Source organism: Trachypithecus francoisi, unplaced genomic scaffold (assembly GCF_009764315.1).
Source record: "Trachypithecus francoisi isolate TF-2019V2 unplaced genomic scaffold, Tfra_2.0 Lachesis_group19, whole genome shotgun sequence".
In the NCBI taxonomy this organism is placed as follows: Eukaryota; Metazoa; Chordata; class Mammalia; order Primates; family Cercopithecidae; genus Trachypithecus; species Trachypithecus francoisi.
The window spans coordinates 27177161-27201612 of NW_022681464.1; positions in this window are offsets into that span (position 1 = coordinate 27177161).

Consider the following 24452-nt stretch of genomic DNA (forward strand, 5'->3'; position numbering starts at 1 on the left):
ACATGAGCTGGAATTCGAACGTCTCCTAAAGAAAGGAAATGTCTCCAGGTTTGGTCTCTAAACGAAGTCACACAGGAACTCTAGACTTCACCTCTCTCACATTCCTGGATAAAGCGCAACCTACCAAGCAAAAAATAAATCATTCTCTGAGGCAATGATTTCCAACCTGTGGGATACAAGCCACTAAGGATCCCATGGTTATTGCAGTGGGCTTGAAACTCTTTCGAGTTTCACCTATATAAACTGTATTTTAATTGGTTTACCAGTGGTTTACATATTTACATATTAATACATTTTAACTATTATTAATAAAACGGATTCATTTGCAAAGCCAAAGAAAATTTATAGGCTAGAAATTTCAATCCTGCAAAGGTAATAATTTTACTCCAACTAATACATGAACATGATGCATTGCCAACCTAAATCCCAATAGGGTTTGTTTAAGGGGTAGTGAAAAACAAAGATTAAAAGATTCTAAAGTTTGTTGAGAAGAATGATATCAGAGAATAGCTAAGATAATATTTTTAAAATAAAGGCTAACATAGAAGAATATACCTTGAATGTATTAATACACATTATGAAGATGTAGTAATTTACGTATGATGGAGGTCTAAAGTTCATGTAGCCACACTCTGGTTTTGGACTTTAAACCCTGCTTCAGAAGAACATCCCCATCTCAAGATTTTCTTTTAATTAACCCTGTTTGTTATTTTATTTCTATATTTTTATTTAATTTTTTAATATTTGTTCCATGTAAAATGTATTATTGCATATAAGGTGAAAAGCAAATATCATTATTTCTTAAAAATAAATATCCAGTAATCCCACTAATATGTAATTATTTGTTTACTCACTGATTTAAAACACTGTCATCTTGTAAAAACCCTCATAAATATACAATAACCAATACAATTAAATATTTCTTATTAAGAAATTGGCTATTAATAATAGTAAATGTTAAAACAAAACTCATGATATTATTACAGCATTTTTTTCCATGCCTAAAATGATCATTTAGATAAATATCTACCAGTGTCCAATATCTCCTTAGTGTATCAAGTAAAAACAAATAAAACTTTTCAGGACAATATATAATATAAATCAAATGTTATAAAATATTTTTGTGTTTCTGCTTAAATTGATATCAAAATGGATTTTCACACTACCTTTTATTTCCCTCTATACTTTTCTGCATTTATTTTAATTTTTACTTTTTTGTTAATAAATGCCTTCCTTTCCTGAGTCTTCATAAGATTTGTCCCTATGGATATGTCCCCTTCCAAACTAACATATTAAGCACATGTTCAAATGAAAGTAGGACCCTAACCACTTGGCCATATACTGATGGGAGAAGCCTCAGACATCTCTATACATCTATGTGTACACAAACAGAAGAACTGAGTCAACGTGAGCTCTCTGGAATTGGAAAAGTGGTTACTCTCTCTCTCTTTTTCTTTCTCTCTTCCATGTATCCATCAATTCTATCTGAAAAGAAATTTTTAGAAATCCCTGAAGATAGAGTTGGAATTTAACATTTTTATTTTTTGTGTTGAGAAAACACTATTAAAAGTAAAAATGTCAATGGGCATCTGAATTGATAAAAAAAAGTATTGCTAGAAGAGCTGGCTTTGCCTCGTGAAGTTTCTCAACTTTCAACATCAAATCATAGTTAAATAGTGATCTCTTGTTTTGCTTCTAGCTATCATTGATTTATTAATCTGTATCAGTAGATTGTTAAAAACTTTGCAGAATGAGATTTTATTTAGTATGATAGAACAACCATTTGAAAAAAACAAACACCACTCTTTAATTTCCATTGGTTGATTTTTTCTGTATCTGTTCTTTAAAAAGTGGTCTCCACTACTTGTTTCCTCCCCTCAGGAGACTCGATTTTGTGGCCCATCATTTCAATCACTCCGTTAATGATGTAATTATCTGTTAATTATTTGTCCTTCTATTGTACTCATTGGCAAAAATCACAATCCTGGAAAATTCAAATGTTCTGATTTCTAAACTGCTATGTGAGGGATGCTGAATAAGCCTAGAAAAAAAAAATGCACAACTTTGAAAATTGGAGGCATTACAAATTTATAGCTTCTAGTTCAAACTGGACGTTTTGTGCATCTTAACATCATTCTGGGACTCTAACGTCCTACTACGTCTCTTCAATCATCAGTTATCCTTTGTTCTTTCATACTCCACAGTGGCTGTGTGAAACATCTCCATTTTCATTGTCTCCTACTCTGCCACCTCCTGCCGCCTCACAGCCACTAGGCAGTCCTGCCCAACGAAGAAACTAGAACCACAGAAAAAGACTCCACCTATTCTGCCCAATGAAGAAACTAGAACTATAGAAAAAGACTCCACCTATTCCCTCTCCCTCCACCTACCCATTTACCTGCATACATATTTATCATGATTCCATCCCTTTTGCCAAAATTATTTTCCCATCTAAAGTGAATTTCTCTGTGTCAAATCTTCTATTTCCCTCTTTTTCCTGCTTCTTTCCTTTACAAGGATCTTATTACAATCAATACTACTTCTTTCTTTGTCTCTAGTTTTTGCCACTTAACATTTAAACATGCTTAAGTCTCCTTATTTGGTTTACTCCCTTCCTCAACCCAGTGTGTTCTGGCTCTTTCACCTCTTCTAAGCCGAAGTCATGAAAAGGTTTACTACAGTCAACATTTTCACTTTTGTATCTTCCATTCACCCCTCAAATTCTGTAATCTAGCTTCCTACCAACTTTTCACTGAAGCTGCCAAGGCACCAATGATCTTGATGCTAAACCTAATGGACAAGGTTTAATATTAATCTTTGGTAAAACATGGCCCCCTTTGGGGCTATGAAACAATACTCCCCAGACTTTATTTTTATTTTGAGATGGAGTCTTGCTCTGTTGCCCAGGCTGGAGTGCAGTGGTACAATCTCGGCTCCCTGCAACCTCCACCTCCCGGGTTCAAGCAGTTCTCCTCCTCAGTTACCTAAGTAGCTGGGATAACAAACAGGCACCCACCACCACACCCAGCTATTTTTTTTTTTTAGTAGAGATGGGGTTTCACAATGTTGGCCAGGCTGGTCTCGAACTCCTGACCTCAGGTGATCCTCCTGCCTACTCTTCCTCTCACTTTTTTTCACCAGATCCTCTCCTTCTGCTTATTTCTTAAAATATCATTTTTTCCCTCAGGACTGATCTCATCCACTCCAACTCTTCAATTACCACCTGTCTCCTAATAACTCTTTAGTCTATATTTCTCCCTCAGACTTTTCTCATTTGTTCCTTTCTTGTATACTTACTTCAACTGAATATCTTCTCTTCTATAGCATAAAAGCACCTTACAACATTCCCAAAGCTGAATGTTCATCTTTCACCACAAATCTGTCCTCTGTTTCAGAAATGGTCCCAGCTTCCATTCAGTTGTTTAAGCCAAAAATGTGGGTGTCCCATTTGATTTCTCCTTTCCTAAAATCCTATCAACACCACTTTCTTAATGTTTCTTAGTGTCATTTATTAATCTCCATCAGCATGACTTCAGATTAGGCCATCAATGACTGATTCCTGCACATGAATGAATACTTTTCTAACAGATGTCCCTGTCTATACTCTTGTCTTTCTTTCATATCTCCACTGCAATCAGAGTTATACTTCAAAAATTCAAATCTGATTATGTCACTTATTCTATTAAAACTCTCAGTGTTTGGAGTATTTCCCAGTTTCTTTTCATGGCTTTTAAAACCCTCCATGATCTTAGCTGTCTAGTCTTCCTCATTCTAACTCATTCCTGCTCCAGGCATACGAAATTACTGGCTATTCTCTAAATTAGACACTTAAGTTTGCTTTAGAGATTCTATGCTACTGTTTTCTACGTCTAAAATATGCTTCCACTACCCAAGCTTTTAGGTTCCAGGTTTGATATCAACACCACCACAAGGCATTTCTGACTCATTTGCTTTGTTTACAGAATTAGGTGCCTATAGATGCCATTATTATAACGCTTAATACAATTAATTTTAATTGCTTGTTCATTTTTCTGTCACCCAAATAAGAGTGTCTTTAAGAGATATACAAAGTCTCTTTTTAACTGTGTTTTTAGAGTTCACTGTATGTAATGCCTGGCTCATGTAGATTCATGTAGATGTGCTATCAAAAACTGTTGCATGACTGATGATAGTCAGTTGCCCAGAGAGTTGTGAGTTAACAGAAAAAAACTTGAGATACCAGGGTAGCTTATTAGGCAGGTCAGAGGACCTGCATAATAAAACTAAAAATAAATCAAACAATGTTATTATCAGAGATATATTGCCCATTTTATGCTGCAATCATCTAGCTGACTGGGGATTTTTAACAGTGCCATAACTCATCATCGTGTTGATCCAAAAGCCACTATTCCACGTCAAATGGATAACTTAAATGGCTCCTTCACCACCCACTTCCAACAGTTTTTAAAGCAGGAAAGAAGTACCATGTACACATATTACATTTTTAATTTTTATTAAACTAGCTAATTGAACAGATAGCTTGGACATATTCCATTTATATTAGGTATTAAAAATACATTCAATAGTGCAAATGCTAATTCTCATTTAGAGTTGTTGGTATGGCACCAATTTTGATTGGTAGAGAGATGCATCAGAATCACTTTCAACCACTGCCTTCATAAGGAGACTTAGATCCCATCCATTATCACTGAGCATCTCTGCCATACGGAGTTGATGTTAGGGAAAGAGTATCAGATAGCCAATACAGATATCCAACTGTGCGGTGTGGATGACAACCACTGATTTAAAGTTACATTTATTTATGGTCATATAGTATGTAATTAATTCTGGTTCTAGAAATCAAGAATAAATTATCTGTTCCGCTTCTAAAAAGTCAAAATGATAGCTTCTAATTATTATAAAATTCTTATTTTCAAAGAAAATTATCATATGTGATACATTCATAGAATTATCAAATTATAGATCTAGAATGAATATTAGAGTTAACTACAATAACAACTAAAGCTAATAAAGTGCTTACTATGGGCCAATCACTGTTCTGGTTTTTTGTTTTTGTTTTTTTGTATATTAACTCATTTTCAGAGTTGTTCTAATTAGCCCCATTTTACATACAGAAAGATTAGTGCACAGAAAACTTAGCTAAGAATACACACCTAATAAGTGGCAGAGCCACTATTTGAACCAGAAAAACTGTTACTAGCATCTGTGTTTTAACTAGTATTTTATTTTCCTCATATTCTTCTCTATTTTATAACTGAATTCAAGGAAATTTAAACAAATTAGCCCAAAACTTTAATATCTCTGTGTATGAATATTTCACATATGTATTTCAACGTGTTTGTTTTATCGATAAATATTGCTAACTCTAAAAAGAATTGTTAGTTTCTTTGGGGGCTCTTTAGAGGATGACTAAAATTATGTGCATCTTAATAAACTTAATAGAGCTCATTTAACAGTAAATTGTAATGTGGAAAATAACAATATGGTCTGATATGTTGAGCTCTTTTCTCAATTATGGATAGCAATGGGAAAACTTTTTGGTAATTTAATTTCTTTATTCTGCTAACCAAGCCTGATAGCCTTCCATTTACATTACAAAGGGAAACATTTCACAGAAAATGTTTCACAATTGAATTCCATAAAATCTACCTCTAGTGCTCTAATGCAATGCTTACTAGCTAGTCCTCTCTCCTGGAGTGAGTAAAATAGGTTACATGGAGAAGTCATTTGATAAAGTGGAAAGGCCACTGGTCTATCAAGAGGCCGAGCCAGTAGTATCAGCTTACTTATTAATGAACTTGAACATGGCTTAAGCTTTTTTATTTTGCTGAGTCTTGGTTTCCTTGCTGGTGAAACTGTTACCACCTCACCAGGTTCTTGTCCACTGTCCAGATAGAGCTGAACACTGAGACAGCAGGTATTGCACTGTAGAAAGAGTTTAATTACTGCAAGAAGACTGAGCAAGGAGGTTAGGAGGTCGTTCTCAAAGCCCCCTTCCTAAGACTTCAGAAGCTATGGTTTTTGAAGATGATTTGGTAGGCAGAAAGGCTAGAGGATGGGTGGTACTGACTGGTCTGGGATGAAATCACAGGGGTGTTGAAGCTGTCTTCAAGCATTGAATCAGTTCCTGGAAAGCGGGGGAGTTACAAGACCAGTCAACTCAGTTTCTTGGTTGAGGTCATGGGCTACCCATTTGGTGGTATTGGTTGGTCCATTTGTAGGCAAAGTCTGAAAAATATCTCAAGGACCAGATTTAAGTTTTACAATAGTGTTTGTGACTCCAAGTACTGTGGAAAGAAAGCTGAAAACAATGGCAGTTATCATTTAACTATGCCTTCAGCTTAGCAGAAAAGACTGTAGGAGGCGAGATCCCCAGTGATCAAAGCTGCCCATCGCCCCCGCCCTGTTGGCCAGTCCAACTTCTGGAAGGCATCGAGAGGGGCTGCATGATCTAACGATCATTGTTCTTTAAGAGAAAAACAAGTTCATTAATCCTGCACGCAGCCTACCCAGAGGCCAGGACAGGAAGATATTCAATTATTAGTGACTACAATTTATTGAAATGATTATGTGCAAGTGTTCACACATAGAACAGGAAAAAGTCAAGAGAGAAAGGAAAATATCTTACCCAAATTCACCATAATGTTAATGTTGTGCCATTTTTAACTTTGATGAAGGTGGTTTCAAAACCTGTGAGGCATGTGTAGTAGTATTAGAAGGTTTAAGAAACATCTGACCCTCCTCCTCCTTAATGAGAGTTTAAGAGGAGAACAGCAACCAACTTGCTCGTATGCTTATATTCCCACATGACATAGACCAGTGGAATTCCGTAGCAGGTCACAAGACCTAATTCCAGCTTTCAACACAGAAACTAAAAAAGAAAAAAAAAAGTACGGGGGAAAGAAATTAAGTTTAAGGATCCCCAAAGTCTTGAACTAACACATAGGAATATGACTTTTCTTATAACAAGAGAGAGAGAAAGAGAGAGAGCCAGGATTTGAGAGAGACAGTCCTGAGAAATAAAAATAAAATCTTAAGAGCCCTAACTGACTGACTGGACCATCTCTTGCCCAAGGGGACCCCAGAATAATCTTTAAAACTGAGTTCTCGGCCATGACAGGACAAGAAGTAGGGCATACCTCATTATACCCGCTCCCTTGCTAACACAATTAAGCTTTCTTCTTCCCTAAGGGCTGAACAGAAACCCAGCAGTCGTAAAAACTCCACAGCTGATATCAGTCAATGACCTGATACTGCCCCCTCCTTTTTCAGTTTTGGCACAACCACCAAACAGCCTTCCTTCGTGATGAGAGACCACCAATCACAGAGTGATTCTGGACAGTCTATGGAGAAAGCACAGTGAAGGTTTTCATGTTCTCTGCTTCACCTTTGAGGTTAGAGGGCAGGGAACTCCATCCTCTGATAATGCAAATGCCACCATTTTTGCTCGTGGGGCCCATGAAGGGACCTGAAGCTGAAATGCACGTGTGAATGCTTCTCCTTTCATAAATCTTCATGACTCCTCCCATAGCTCACTAAATACGGATATTGGGCTACCTTGCTCAGCAAAAATTCTTGTTCCCTTTGCCCCTCACTCCAAGTATGTGTTTCAAGCTTCTGGGGGGAAGCTATGCTTCCCAGTCTGTCAGAATGGCCACCCCGCAGGTTGTAATCCTTTACGAGAAATAAAGCTCTCTTTTTCAAATGTATGAACCTCCCGGTTCTTCAGCTGACAGTCCAAAGCCCATCTTGTAGAATTCGCTCAATACCCAGGAAAATTCCTTCCTGAAAATCTCTTTATAGAACCAGACTGCCTCTGTCTGAAGCTCTTTCAGACCCAGGGGCCTGAATTCCTGACTCTGTCCTTCACCTTGTGTTGTGCTCAGCCTAATTTAATCCTAGCACTGATTTCATTTACCATTGTACTTACCACTTGCCCAGTCTATGTTCTGTTTACCTTTATCCCTTCGGCCGAGCCTGATCCATATCTAGCTTTGCTTGACTAACTTTAAAGCTTCCTGTTCATTTTCACTCATAGATTACCTGATATACAGAATCACTGCACCTTTCCCAGAGCCCCTGGCCAGACTGTATTCTATATCTACACAGCAAAGTATTTAAACTCATTCTGGTATGTATTTATGTCACAGGGAAAAGTGAGCGTGGATTAAACATGAAGATACTGTTAATGTGAAGACAGACTATAACTTATCAGTTCTTTAGGAGCTAAATGTGAAATTTAAATATGTATTAGTATATTTGAGTTATCCTTATTTTTTTCTTTTTGAGAGTAGTGTGACTCAGCTAGCAATTATGGTTGTGTGATTGATTGTAACTTGTCTGTGGCTCTCTGGGACCTTCCTGAAAATGAAATCGACCATCTTCGAGTGATAATGTCAGTGGGATAGAATGTGTCACTGGATAATGGTCTCCTGCTGTTGCATAAATGCCAAGGCAAGCCAAAGGTATTTATGGGGAAAAAGTTCATACTAAGCTAAGATTTTTATTTTCAATGCAAAAGAAACTTAACCTGTGTTCGCTATCATTACTGTAACTTATGCTAAATGTAGATTTGATGAATGCAGATAATGGATGTTCAAGGCAGACTATCATAGTCAAGTCATCCATTTTTAAATTCAGCATTCTGATTGGTTTAGAAACTTAAGTTTAGTGCAGTTAAGCAAACTTTAAATAAGATTAATTTCTCAAGAATGAAACACTTTCCTACATATGATTTTTACTCTTATCCAGATTATTTTAGATTATATTAGGCATATTTGAAATGCATGTATGTGTTTTTATAGGCTAGAAAAAGTTGGATAAATAATATTCAGACATCTAGAAACAACATTGGTCAGCTCATTCTACAGTAAAAGGTAAAAGATTTTAATATGTCAAACACTACTCTCAAGCAAAAATTAAGTTATGTTACTTGAACTGCCACCTTGTGAGAAAACATACCTATATAGGAAATATTTAATAAGAACTTGATAACTCTAATTAATTGAGAAGATGTTCCAAATATGAAATTTACTCAGAAGACATATGTGATATATTTGGGGTAGTAAAATGGTATTACCCAATTTTCTTTCCCTGAATCTGGCAAAAATTGTCATACTGTTAGTTTTGTACTATACAACCTTCTAAGATTAGATTTGCTCTGTAGGGAAAGTGGTAAAATGAAATATAGATTCATAACATATAATATATTGGCCAATAAGTAATGTGTAAGTCTAGGTAACACATTTACTTGAACACCCTAGAAGAAATTGCCCTGAAATATGTGAATATAGTAGCCCACTCTGAGCCTTTTGCTGGTGGCAGTCATTAAAGAAGAAATTGATATAATTTGTAACCAAAAATATATGAATATATTTAAAAACCTGTTTTGTGAACTGTCTGAAATAGGTTAGTGGAAGTTAAAAGCAATATTATCCATACACATATACCTACACCTGAAGAGATGTCTGATTTTAAAACCCCAATATTTCCATCCTAGAAATCCAAGATAGCTCAAGTATTAATCTTAATCCTGTGGTTTGAAGGTGATCAGCACTTTGATAGGAAATGAAAATTTTATTCATTGTTTTGACTGTGTGTGTGTGTGTGTGTGTGTGTGTGTGTGTGTGAAGGTCATTCTGTGTATAAGTGTGTTGATACTTGAAAAATCACAAAATTCTCATGAAAATAATTTTGTAAATTTTTCTCAACATGTCTGATGCTAAAGATTTAGTTGGCATTTCTGATGCAGGCATCTACAATTAGTGAGAATGCACAGTGAAAAGAGAAGAACTTCCAAATAATCAAAAATCATGGTTAAAAATTCTCAAGGATGGAATGAACTAGAATGAATAAAAGCATATTTATTTAAAACAACATACAATCGTTAAGAGTGCATTTACTGTTCTATTTATCATTACAGTAAAAAAAATCAGTATACTAATTCAAAATTACAAAAATTCCTTGCATTTTTTAGGCAAAAAAGGTCAAAAAGTTGTAAAAACACTCCATTGTCTGTTTTGTGCCCTAGTTGAGTTCCCCTTTTACATTACAGGACTTGAGTTGGGTAGAATCCTAGAATCCCAGGCTTAGATGACCATTACATACATTACTCTTGTCTTGCTTCTTCATCAGCCATGCATCCCTAACTCTGAATTTTTTCTTTTTTTTTTTTTTACTTTAAGTTCTGGGATACATGTGCTGAATGAGCAGGGTTGTTACATAGGTACAAACACATGTGCCATGGTGGTTTGCTGCACCTATCAACCCTTCATTTAGGTTTTAAGCCCTGCGTGCATTAGGTATTTGTCCTAATGATCTCTCTCCCCTTTCACCCCACCTCCCAGCAGGCCCTGGCGTGTGATGCTCCCCTCCCTGTGTCATGTGTTCTCATTGTTCAACTCCCACTTGTGAGTGAGAACATGTGGTGTTTGGTTTTCTCTCTCTGTGTTAGTTTGCTGAGGATGATGATTTCCAGCTTCATCCATAAACCCAAAACCATGAAAACCCTAGAAGAAAACCTAGGCAATACCATTCAGGATATAGGCAAGGGCAAGGACTTCATGTCTAAAACACCAAAAGCAATTGCAACAAAAGCCAAAATTGACAAATGGAAACTAATTAAACTGAAGAGCTTCTGCTCAGCAAGAGAAACTATCATCAGAGTGAACAGGCAACCTACAGAATGGGAGAAAATTTCTGCAATCTATCCATCTGACAAACATCTGTCTAATATCCAGAATCTACAAGGAACTTAAACAAATTTACAAGAAAGAAAAAAACAAACAACCCCATCAAAAACTCTGTATCTTAGAACTCACAGTCCTACAGTCTTTGCCATGTCATTGGTTAGTATCTTGTTCTCAATGAGAGCTATTGGTATAAGAGAAGGCACACAAAGCCTGGGTCAAAATTGAGTACAGGCCTGGAGAGGGAGAGGAGGTGCTTAGTATTGCAATAGACCTACTGTGGATTCTACTGTAACCTCAAGGTTCCAACATGAAAATCCCTTATTGGTAGGTAAACATCATGAGATATATCAGTGGCCCCAACCTTTTTGACTTCTGGGACAGGCTTCCTGGAAGACATGGATGGGAGTGGGGGGATGATTTTGGGATGACACTGTTCCATCTCAGATCATCAGGCCTTAGTTAGCTTCTCATAAGGAGCACGCAACCTGCATCCCCTGCATGTGCAATTCACAATAGGGTTAGTGCTCCATGAGAGTCTATTGCCATCCCTGCTCAGACAGAAGGTGGAGCTCAGGCAGTAACGCTGCCTCCCCTGCTGCTACCTCCTGCTATGGAGCCCAGTTCCTAACAGGCCAAGGAACAATACCAATCCATGGGGAACTCTGAGTATTATTGTGATCCTTTTAATATGATGGTGCTAAATGATTAGCTCAGAGTCCAAAGCAGTAAAAATGACACATTTTATTTATAGTTTAGATCCAAATTCATAGGTTTAAAAGACATTCTCATACTCAGAGCTATCCTCCCCACTACATCCCATCTTATCACTTACCTTTCATCTCTGAAGTGATCATTCATAATCATAAGAGACGAATTCTGTGAGGACTATTGTTTTGCTTAATCTATTATACAGAAATTTTACGATTCTTAAAACTGAATGAACAATTATTCATTTGAAATAAATTGTCCAAATAAATGTAAAGAATAATTATGATTCTTTGACATTAAATTATGAATCAGAATACTTACACTATGTCAAATATATAACTAATAACATAAATCACGTTCAATTACCTTCTGCACAAAGATGGAGTTTCATTGGCTTAAAGTCTTCTCCAGTTGTACGATAAGGCCCTGCAAAGAAATACTGACTCTCAAACGAATAGTTGCATTTAAATAATACTCTAGACAAATGAATAGACTTAAACAATGAAACATTCCTCACTTAAATCACAGTAACAGCATTGATACAAGGGCCATCCTTACCCACAGGTAAAACAGCTGCCTATTTGATTGGTATGATTTGAAAAGTGTGGGAAGGACATCCATTGACCTGTCACTGATGACAGTGATTAATGAATCACTGCTTTAGATGAAAAATTTCCTTTTTCTCCAGATCCACTTTTAAAATGTGAATAAGCATGGGGAGAATAGTATATTAAATTACTAATACTCCACAATCTGTTCATTTTATTAGATGTCCTTCTGGTGGACATGAATTAATGAGGATAACCCAGCAACTTTAACCCCTATGGGCGGGTGAGGAAATAAATAAGGGAGTGAGCCAACATTAAAAACAGGGTGGATAGAGGATGGAAAGCGGCACAGAATAGCCGGGCCATGGGGCCAAAACTTAACCTCATAGCCTCACAGTTTTGCCACTAGTCAGTTCTCTTGGATACTGCTGATACTCATTTTTAAACATCTATACTGTTTAACAATAGCATCCTGATCATTATGATGCTCTTGTCTTACTTCTTCATCAAACATTTAAGAATTCATTTCAGTTTTGCCTTTTCTAGATGTTTCTTAATAAGAAAAGTATGAGAGATAAATATGAAAACAACAATATTATGCAAGACATAATTCCACACATTACAAAGATTAGTGAGCAACTATTTTAAAATTTGGATCTTGTGAAAAAATGGCTTATCAGGATGTATCATGTAGAAAAGTTTCCAAGGTCTATTAACAGAATACTTAAAGTACAGTAAGGTTTTTTGTTTTTTGTTTTTCTTGAAGGAAAATGTAATTAACTAATAAAAAATAATAGTAGCTAATGTTTAATAAGCACTTACTTTGTGCTAATTACCATTTTACATTATCATGATGTTTTACCTTTCTTGAGGAACACATATTTGAAATTCTCTAATAATTTCATGCAAATACCATTTTAAAAATAATCCTCATGCAGCAATGTTTCAATCCCTTTGTCAATGTAAACTTGATAGGCCTTGTAAATGATAAAGATTTTCTGTTAGTTGTACCTTGTGGATTTCTACACTTAAACTGCATATTCAAACACTTATGCTAAATTCAAGCTGTTTCCATCTGTTTAGGCTACACATTGCCTCACTTAGTAGTATAAAAAGAGCAGTTTTTCTTACACTCCTGGGACAAAAATCACACAGAAATCATAAGAGTTCCAACACATGAAAATTCATTTCCTGACTGGAAGCACTGCAATGCCATGTAGCACAAACTATTACATTTTCATCGTGTTTGTAATAAAGAAGTCAAGCAAACCATGCCCTTCAGGGCTGGACACCTCATCACCTCACTTGAACGCAGCCACAGCCCTCAGCCATGGTATGTGGAGTTAATCACTCTGGGCATTGAGACACTGAGCACCACAATGACCCTATTTATGACTCTTTGTATCATGTGCTATGCTGAAGCAAATTCTTTCCTCACCTGCACACTCAGGGACACTGAATAAAGCAGTGGCTCTGGCATGCTGGAGGACAGTTCAACTGCCATCTCAAAGAGACATTTCTTTTCTCAGGTAGCCATTTGATGGGGACTGACAACAGTCTTCAGTTAGTTACTGTCATTCTTCTAGTTCAGTTGGCTTCAAAACCCAAGGTTATGGCTCCAGTGAGAGTTTTAACATTGTGATAGTTTCTCCAACACCTTGTGAATTTGTCATCTATAAAGCTGGGTCATTCTAAGAGCAATTTCTACAAGAATTGTGCAGCCATGAAAACATGACACCGTGCAGTTCTGTATGTACCATAATCCTGGTAGCTGTTATCTGCTGAATTGCAGGAGCTCAGGCTTATTAAAATTCCCAGGAATCACTTACTGGCAACAGACTGTATTTAACCCTTTCAAAAGTATTGTCAAAACACAGTATTATGATACAATAATCTTTATGAAGCAACGATATGAGAGCCTGGGAAGTCGAGAGAAAATGCAAAGTGAAGGAAATTTTTATTTGTCCCACTCTTAGCTCCTTTTCCTTGTGTCCATCTCATTCCTGTTATAGAACTTTCTGCTATCATCCCTGTGTCCCTGATCTCACAGAAGGAAATGATGAGAAGAACCAACTGACACTCAGATATTAATGACTTAATGTATTGCAATATATTATGAAATTCTTCTTTTACAATGTTTCTTTATTTGCTGGTACTCAAAAAGGCTCTACAGTAGCCAATAAATGTTTGTTTGCTTGTTTTTAAAATAAGAGAAGGAAGGAGAAAAAGAGAAAGAAAACAAGAAAGAAATGGGAAAAAGAAAAAGGAAGAGAGATAGACCATACACTGTAGAAGAATCCAAGTACTGGTAGAGTCTGGCTTTGAAATGCTGACTTTGAATTGTGCTTTGTTTCTTAACTGTGGGCAAGTTATTTAATCTCTAAGACCTCAGTTCATGTTCCCGTACATATAAAGTTAAACATTTCTTCTAATTGCACTTGAAAAGCTTTGTCATAGTCATTCATAAAATTCTCAGCCAGGAGTATGTTTTATTTAGAGAGTTAAATTTAATTTTCAAATCGAGACTAGAGCTTATTTGTAGATTATTCCAATTATGTTCCAAAAATAGAAAGAATCTTGCATCTGCATTAGTATGTGATTTGGAAAATGATACCAATAATTACTTGTAATATTCATCAGAATTTGGAGAGAATTAAATTGGAAAACAGTGACTTGTTTTTCATTTTTAGTTATGGTAAAAGGGAATAACTGCAGGAAAACTAAAAAAGATAAACGTTAATATATAGCTGTTAAAGTTAATACCATATAGGAACACAAAATATTTCATATATTTTATGATTTGGAATAACTCATTATAATAAGCTACTTAAATCAAAAAAGAAATACAATTTAATATCAAATAGATTATGCAGGAGAAATGAGCATAAATTAAGGCAGTTATTAAAGGCATTAATCTAAGGATAAAAAAGAGTTCAGAAAGGAGAAATGACAAGAAAGGTGATGAGCAAAGAGGAAAATAGAATCATGTTTAGAATTTTCACCCTCTTTCAATCAAAATTTTGTAATGCGAATTCAGTTATTGTGGCTGACTATATTATAATTCATCAACAATTCAGTCTCTGTTGTTGAGGACTTTCACTGTCTCTTTGACTTTAGGCCAATAAAATGTGTGTGTCATGTTCAAGTCTAGGCATTAACAAGGATGGCATTATTCCATTCTACCCTTTAGGGAAATGACCTGAATTCTCAAATATTGAGAAAAATTGAAGATTATTCCCATTCTATAGCAAATAATCCACCCTCATATCTGTATTTGTATGTATCTGGATTAACATATCAAAATTATGTTGCAATAGAATCAGGTCAGTCTCAGGGTCTTAGGAATGGGGAACAATAAAGAAAAGCCTGAGCTCTGCACATGGAAGATCCAATGTGCTGAGTGTTTTTTCAAGTTGGAAGGAAAGACAAACGAGCTTGGGCACAGCATGAGGCATGAAACACACGTATGCTCTGCACTTCAGTTAGTAGGATAGATATGTTACAATATGATTTACTTTGCCTGAGAGATGCGCAATGTATTAGCTATCTATTACAGTATGACAGATTACCCCCAAATTTGTTGGCTTGAAACAATAACCTCCAGATAGACTATTTTGTCACACCTTTCCAAACGTTTGTCAGGATGGATTTAGTCTGCTCTCCATCCTCAAAATCGCCCCCAGTTGATGCATTCTTCAATTGTTGACTCCTATATGTAACATGCACACATATATACACATGTCGGTCTCATTGGCATGATTATTGTGAAAATAATAGCTTTTAAAAGCTGGAGGCAGTGGCTCACACCTGTAATCCCAACACTGTGGGAGGCCGAGGTGGGCAGATTGCTTGAGCTCAAGACTTTGAAACCAGCATGGGAAGCATGGCAAAACCCCATCTACCAAAATACAAAAATTAGCCAGGTGTGGTGGTGCACATCTGTAGTTGCAGCCACTTGGGAGGCTAGGGTCAGAGGACTGCTTGAGCCCAGGAGGCAGAGGTTGCAGTGAGCCAAGATCACACCACTGCATTTCAGCCTGGGTAACAGAGCAAATCCTTTCTCAAAAAAAAAAAAAAAAAAAAAAAAATTAATAGCATTGAAAACTCAGTTATCTTCTTGAATGGTTCACAAACTACTCTCAGTATATCACTTAAATAAAGATGAAAATTCAAACCAAAAAAAATGAACAAACAAACAATAAGAGGTCAGGTTATTTTGAAGATGTCTTTTGGAAAAGTCATTTCCATTAGGAAAAGCAGAAAATGAGACTCAACCACTCCTACATAATCCACAGATAAGTAACACAGAGATCAGTAATTAAACTTTTACCTGCTAGTGCTCCAAGCCAATGCATACTAAACAATTCCTTCACAGGTCCTAGGAAAGCAGTAAGCTGAAGGATGTCATATTCTATTGTGTGGCAGATGTGTTCCCACTCATAAAAAACTCTGTGGAACTCTTTTTTTTCAACTTAGCAATTTTTCTATTTACTTCAATTTAAATTTTGCAATACCTCATGAGATTAGCAAGCCTCTTCTAGAGGGAAGAAAATTAACATGCTTACAGAGCAGGTTTTCCTAAGCTATCAGGGAACTAAAAGGCAGCTGCCAACTCCCCTGAAACAAAAGCAGAAGCAACAGAATGAAGGAAAAAGCACTTCAGAAAATTCTATATTCTGTTAGCACCTTTCCCCTTAAACACAGAAACCTCAAGCATCAGAACAGACAACCATGAAGGTGACACTTTGAGAAAACTAAAGGAGGTGAGATCTCAAACGGTTTTACTTGAATTGTCCGTTAAATGCATATTTGACCCATACTAAAAGGAAAATATCAGGTTACCCTGACACAATTTCCCAGGTTGCTTGAATTTTCATCTAAAGGAATTTAAGAAATACACATTCTCTGAAGATGGTACAGTAAATTATTTTGTGCAGGACTTCCACATTTAAAAGACATCTATAGTATTAAATGTTTAATATTTTTGGCAATAAATATATTATTTGCTACTAATGCCCAGGGAAAAAACTCTATATGATGTCAACTAACACCACTTCTATTTTCATTCCTGTTTTCAATCTTCCTACATTAGTTGAGAAAGCTCAATATTCTTGTCATTTATAATCACATTTCTGTTTGAGCATTGTTTCTGATTCTTTGTTTTCTCAGTTTACAAACCAAAGCACTTGCCATTAATCTCTCCAGACAGAAGACCTGAAGGTTGGCCATTACATCTATTAATGTCGGTCACTATTTAGAAGAAGCAAAGTGTGTGTTAGAACATTTACAGCAATCCATTTGTCACATGAATAATATAAATGGTACAAAAAATGCTTCTACATTATGGAACAGGATTATAAAGTAAATCATTTTAACTACATTCAAACAGAGATTGAAAACTAACCAATAATCTGAGAAACCCATATTATGGTTCAGTTGAAGCGCATGTGAAGTGCACATTACAGTGAATGCTTAAAAATTCTGTGCCCCAGCCTGGCAACATACAGAGACTCCATCTCTACAAAAAAAAATTTTTTAATAGCCAGGAATGGTGGTATATACTTACTGTCCTTGCTACTTGAGAGACTGAGTCGGATGGGTCACTTGAACCCAGGGGTTTGAGGCTGCAGTGAGCTAGGATTGTGCTTCTGAACTCCAACCTGGGCAACAGAACAAGACTATGACTCTAAAAACATAAAAAATCTGTGCTGTATGCAAAAATGCATTTTAAGGGTATAGACTTTCTTAATCTAGGGTCACTGATTTAATGAAGAAATGAACATGTCCATGTTAATATTCTCCTAAAGTACAAAAAACACAAGTTTGAAAAATTATTCTTGCGAAAACTGTCTCTCGAGATTGTATGTTTCTTTACCCATGCACTAGGTAAAATTTATTAGTTTGCTCATCAGCTTATTAACAAAAGCACATATTCCTAATATTTGCTTTTGCTTTTTTTTTAATTTTTTTTTTTTTTTTTAGACAGAGTCTCACCCTGTTGCCCAGGCTGGAATGCAGTGGCATGATCTCAGCTCAATTCAACCTCTGCCTCCAGGGTTCCAGTGATACTCCTGCCTCAGCCTCCTGAGTAGCTGAGACTACAGGGACTCCACCACCATGCCAGGTTAATTTTTTGTATTTTTAGTAGAGACAAGGTTTTGCCATGTTGGCCAGGCTGATCTCGAACTCCTGACCTCAAGTGATCTGCCCGCCTCGGCCTCCCAAGGTATTAGGATTACAGGCGTGAGCCATCACGCCTGGCCAGTATTCTTAATATTGATGTGAATTCCATGTAAAGGCTGTGTCTGAGGTCTGAAACTTCTAGAGAATTATTTCAATTTTTCTATATTCAACCATAAATGAACATATTGTTTCTCTTTTATAGGACAGGGTATTTATGCAGATGTTTTTTCTGGAAAAAAATAAATTACAACTTTCTAATAGTGAAAAATGACTAAATATTACTCTGTAATTACTCTACTTTGAATGCCTTTCAGTGTTTTATTCTGAAGCCAATATTTGAGGCTGTATATTGTCATCCACATTTTGTATGGAATATGTAGTCATATTCTATATATATATAGAATATATAGTCATATTCTATATATATATAGAATATAGTCATATTCTATATATATCACGCATGTTAAAAAATACTATAAAGCATTATTAAAATAGAAATATTGTGATTTATAAGATGCTAAGATGCCAATTTTAAATCTACCAGATACTATTTCAATTACAGAGAAGTTAACTCTTATCTAAATTGTGCCATGTTTGAAAAAAAAAAAAACTGGCTTTAATGTTGTTCTAGGCATCTATTGATGCATAACAAACCACCTCCACTTAGGGTCATAATAGTACTAAAGGCATTCATTTTGCTCACAAATCTTCAATTTGGAAGAGGCATATTGGGGAAAATTTAATCTCTGTTTGATGCCATATCAGTTGGTGTAGTTCAAAGGCTAGAAGCAATTTACCAACTGAAGCTAGAATTGCTTAATGTTCATGTAAGCAACCTATAGACCATAGGTCAAATCTGGCATACCTTCTGTTTTTGAAAAGAACTTTGACTGGGACACAGCATTTCTCATTGGATTATGTATTGTCCTTTAACATTTGTTTTTATTTATGGCTATTTTCGCAGAGAAGAATTAAGTAGCTCTGACCGAGACTGTATGGCCCCGCGATGTAAACATTTGCTCTCTAGCCCCCTTTATTAAAAAGACGCTATGTTCTCTATGAAGACTCACTCAATCACATGTTTGGAGGTAGACTTTGGTTGTTGACTAGCACCTCAACTTTGGCTGTCATAAAAAATTCTACACCGTCCTCCCCATGTAGCAGTTTGATTTTCTCATGACATGGTGGCTAGGTTCCAAAGTGAGCAATGCACGAAACAGTAAATGGCAACAGCTAGTTTCTTAAGACATAGGCAATAACATAGTCCAGACTGAAGAGAAGGGGCATACATACTCTCATCTCTTGAAAGAAGGAATATCAATAAATGTATGTTACGTTTTAAAACCACCATTCACTCATGACCACATTTCAATGAACTATTTCAAAATACTTATGTCGTAGAAATTACTTAAATGTTCTTCAACTATTTACTGAGCCCATATAATGTAGAATGCATCTATAAGTAAAATAGATATCATCCTTGCTTGAAGGAACATATATTTGAGCATAAGAAAAATGTGAATAATAACCATGTAAATAAAAAATATAAACATGATAACTTTAGAGAACAATAAATATTACAACAAAGCGGAAGTGGAAGAGTTGGAAGTCTTACTACTTTTGGTCAGGGAGGCCCTTGCTCCATTGATGACATTATCAGTCCTGAAAAGATATGATTGCCAAGCACATCATGCATAAAGATAATAAACGCAAACACCTTTAAACAAAAGCGAGCCTGTGACACTCAAATAGGAGAGGGAAGACAAGTGCGACTAGAGCATAATTGGTAAGGAATCCAAAAGAGACACAGTCAGAGAGGCAGAGGGAAGTCAGGCCATGGGGCTCTTACAAACAATGTGTGATTTTTCTTCTAAGCTTAATAGGAAATCATTGCAGTGCTGTAAATGAGTGGCAGGCCCTAATTTTGTTTTCAAAACTTACTCTCGCTGCTGGGAAGAAAGGATTCTGGCCGAGTAGGGCAGGTGAGGAGGGCAATTAATTGAGACAGTGAATATGATAACCAGGTAAAAGCAGACAAACTAATTGAAAAACAATTGCTATACTCAAGGCAAGAGATAGTGGTGACTTTAGCTTGGGTGCCAGGAGATAAGATGAAAATAAATGGAATAATGAGAATTTTAAAAATAGAGCCAGCAGGATTGATTGTAGGAGGAGTGGAGAAAAAAGAAAGGTTGTATGGTGAATTACCCCTGAAACTCAGGTTGGCTTAACTCTGACCTAGTCTGGGACTAAAAGTGTGGGACTCACCCTAAGGAAAAAATATGCAGAATGTTTCTCAAGAGCAGATGCCACTTTCTGTTACCTCATTTTTTTTTCTTTTCTTTTTTTTTTTTTTTTTTTTGAGATAGGGTCTTGCTCTGTTGCCCAGGCTTGAGTACAGTGGCGTGATCTCGGCTCAATGTAGCCTCTGCCTTCTGGGTTCAAGCAATTTTTGTGCCTCAGCCTCCCAAGTAGCTGGGACTACAGGTGTGCACCACCACACTTGGCCAATTTTTGTATTTTTAGTAGAGGTGGGGTTTTGCCATGTTGGCCAGACTGGTCTCGAACTCCTGGCCTCAAGTAATCCATCTGCCTTGGCCTCCCAAAGAGCTGGATTACAAGCATGAGCCACCGCGACTAGCCTCACCTTAACTTTTTTTCAAGCTTGGGTGGGAAGGCAGAATGAGAAAAAACACAGAGAGCTACTTATTTCCCCCAGTAATTTCCAGTGTAACAAAAGGCAAGATCAACAAGGGATGAAAATCTTGAGGGTACTATAAGGTAAGCAGGGGAGATAAGAAAAGGTGCTTTGCAGCCCTTGTAGTTCTTCTATCTACTAGGTATTGATAATACTTGGAAAAATCCTTGGGTTCCCCTGTGTTTACCCCTCTTTATTCAGGAAGAAAGTAGGAACGGATCTTGCAGAATGGCAGGTGGACATGGGCATGTAAGTTCATGTCTAATAGTCTCTGAAATCTTCTGTTAAGAGTATCCTTTCACTTGAATTAGTAGAACCATACAGAGTCCAGAGATAATCCTCATGGAATAAGACACACCCAGCTATGACATAAAATCCACATAAAATATTATATATCAAATGATTATATATGAGTTAAATAATAATTCATTAAATAATGAATTATTTAATCTTCATTCAAATACACGAATGCATGGTCAAGTGCTTGTGACATTCCCAGGCACACATTAAATATGCAATAGCTATTGGTCAACCATATTATTTCTATTTTAGAATTGCTGATATTATCTGTAATTGGCTTATATTATACATTCTGCTAAGGTTACTTTTTGACAATGAAGTAGGTATTTACAAAGTAAAATCTCATGCTCCAGCTTGTGAGGATTTAGCCTCTCCCTTCCACTAGGAAGTCATTTTAGATCTGGTAAAACAAACCCTCACATTTGAAAAGAAATGCTTGAAGACAAGAATTTGCACAATAAAAGATAGTTTATACATGTTTGAATTCAGCTTTTCCTCATCTCACTAAAAGTGGACACAACAAGTGCTGAAATAATACATTTGGATGCTTTACCCTGAATGCACTGTGTCAACATTTCAAGCATTTTCAAAAATACTCTTTTTCTGCTTCAAGATATAGCTCCAAATTTTGATGATGAACGGAGATGCCAGTTTGCTTGCTTGGATTTTAGTCTTCACATTTGCTGAAACATAGCTAAATGAGTTTAGGAAGACACAATACAAATAGCCCTGCACAAAAGATTTCAAATCAAATGATGCTGGTTCTATTTCCATCTACCTACATGTGCCATTTTACAGTTTTGTCAACTTCACTCTTCCTTTTCTAAAAAGGAAGGGAGTCCAGCTGCCCTAATTCATTGTTCCTCAGGCCTCACCCCAGGAATTTCTCTGCTCTGGCCAAAACTGATAATGACTTTAGGGTCCTCTACAAGTAACCTGTAAGTGAGCTAAATATTAACCCTGGAGATATCATCTTCAATAGCCCAGGTGCCAATAGCCTTTTGGGAACTCCTCAAATCTTTTCTATGTATCTTTTTACAGGTTCAAAACTTTATTGTTTTAAAATTGCACATGTCTTTTAAAATGTAATATTTTGTTATAAATGACGCTTAAATAATTTCTTCTAAATGGTTTATGATCACCAAATTTTTTTAATAAAAACAAACAGAAACTTAGAGTTCACTACTGAAGAATTATGATGGGATGGTAGGCGTGGTAGCTCACACCTATAATCCCAGCACTCTAGGAAGCCGAGGGGGACAGATCACTTGAGGCCAGGAGTTTCAGACCAGTCTGGCCAACATGGTGAAACCCCATCTCTGGAAAAAACCAAAAGTTAGACAGGCATGATGGCAGATGCCTGTAATCCCAGCTACTCGGGAGGCTGAGGCACAAGAACCCCCTGAACCTAGAAGGCAGAGGTTCCTATAAGCTAAGATCACACCACTGCACTCCAGCCTGGGTGACAGAGCAAGATAGCAAGATCCCATCTCAAAAAAAAAAAAAAAAAAGAATTATAATGGGAAATACACATACATTCAAATTTACATTTTGGTCTTTAGATAGAATATATTATACCCATCATACAGTGTCACATATACTGTATGTCTATATAAGTGTGTGTAAATATGTACAATGCACACCAATACACACCATACAACAGAGTCTTTCCCTAATAATGTGTATTCTGGGGAACAGGGGAATCACAACGGTCCCGCATCTCTGGGCTAGGGAAAATGTGGAGAGGACAGCAGATCCCACATTGGCAGCTAAGAAAAGAAAGGGGGAGAACCAAGAGAGGAAGTAGGATCATAGAAGACAGATTTGATCTTTGTCTATTCTTGGACTAAAGACAAGAATATCTTAAAATAAAAATTGTGTTGAGTATCAGGCACTTCATATGATACATGCTAACTTATATAATTTTCCAACAATTTTATGAAACATGTATGCTGTGTTTATTTGAACTGACACTCAAAGGGATTATTTTTTACTATTAGTAATTATATTTTCTACCATTTATTGGGTGCCTTAATTGCACCAATTCTCATTATAATTCTTAGAAAAACTCTATGAAGTGTGAATTATCAATCTCATGTTTCTTATAAGAATACCAAGGTCTATAATACCATAAAAACCCTAGAAGAAAACCTAGGTAGTACCATTCAGGACATAGGCATGGCCAAGGACTTCATGTCTAAAACACCAAAAGCAATGGCAGCAAAAGTCAAAATTGACAAATGGGATCTAATTAAACTAAAGGGCTTCTGCACAGCAAAAGAAACTACCATCAGAGTGGACAGGCAACCTACAGAACGGGAGAAAATTTTGCAATCTACTCATCTGACAAAGGGCTAATATCCAGAATCTACAAAGAACTTAAACAAATTCACAAGAAAAAAACAAACAACCCCATCAAAAAGTGGGGAAAGGATATGAACAGACATTTCTCAAAAGAAGACATTCATACAGCCAACAGACACATGAAAAAATGCTCATCATCACTCGCCATCAGAGAAATGCAAATCAAAACCACAATGAGATACCATCTCACATCAGTTAGAATGGCAATCATTAAAAAGTCAGGAAACAACAGGTGCTGGAGAGGATGTGGAGAAATAGGAACACTTTTACACTGTTGGTGGGATTGTAAACTAGTTCAACCATTATGGAAAACAGTATGGCGATTCCTCAAGGATCTAGAACTAGATGTACCATATGACCCAGCCATCCCACTACTGGGTATATACCCAAAGGATTATAAATCATGCTGCTATAAAGACACATGCACACGCATGTTTATTGCAGCACTATTCACAATAGCAAAGACTTGGAATCAACCCAAATGTCCATCAGTGACAGACTGGATTAAGAAAATGTGGCACATATACACCATGGAATACCATGCAGCCATAAAAAAGGAAGAGTTTGTGTCCTTTGTAGGGACATGGATGCAGCTGGAAACCATCATTCTTAGCAAACTATCACAAGAACAGAAAACCAAACACCGCATGTTCTCACTCATAGGTGGGAACTGAACAATGACATCACTTGGACTCGGGAAGGGGAACATCACACATTGGGGCCTATCATGGGGAGGGGGGACAGGGGAAGGATTGCATTGGGAGTTATACCTGATATAAATGACGAATTGATGGGTGCTGATGAGTTGCTGGGTGCAGCACACCAACATGGCACAAGTATACATATGTAACAAACCTGCACGTTATGCACATGTACCCTAGAACTTAAAGTATAATAAAAAAAACAAAAATAGAGAAAAAAAAAGAATACCAAGGTCTAAAATATAAATAATCTGCACAA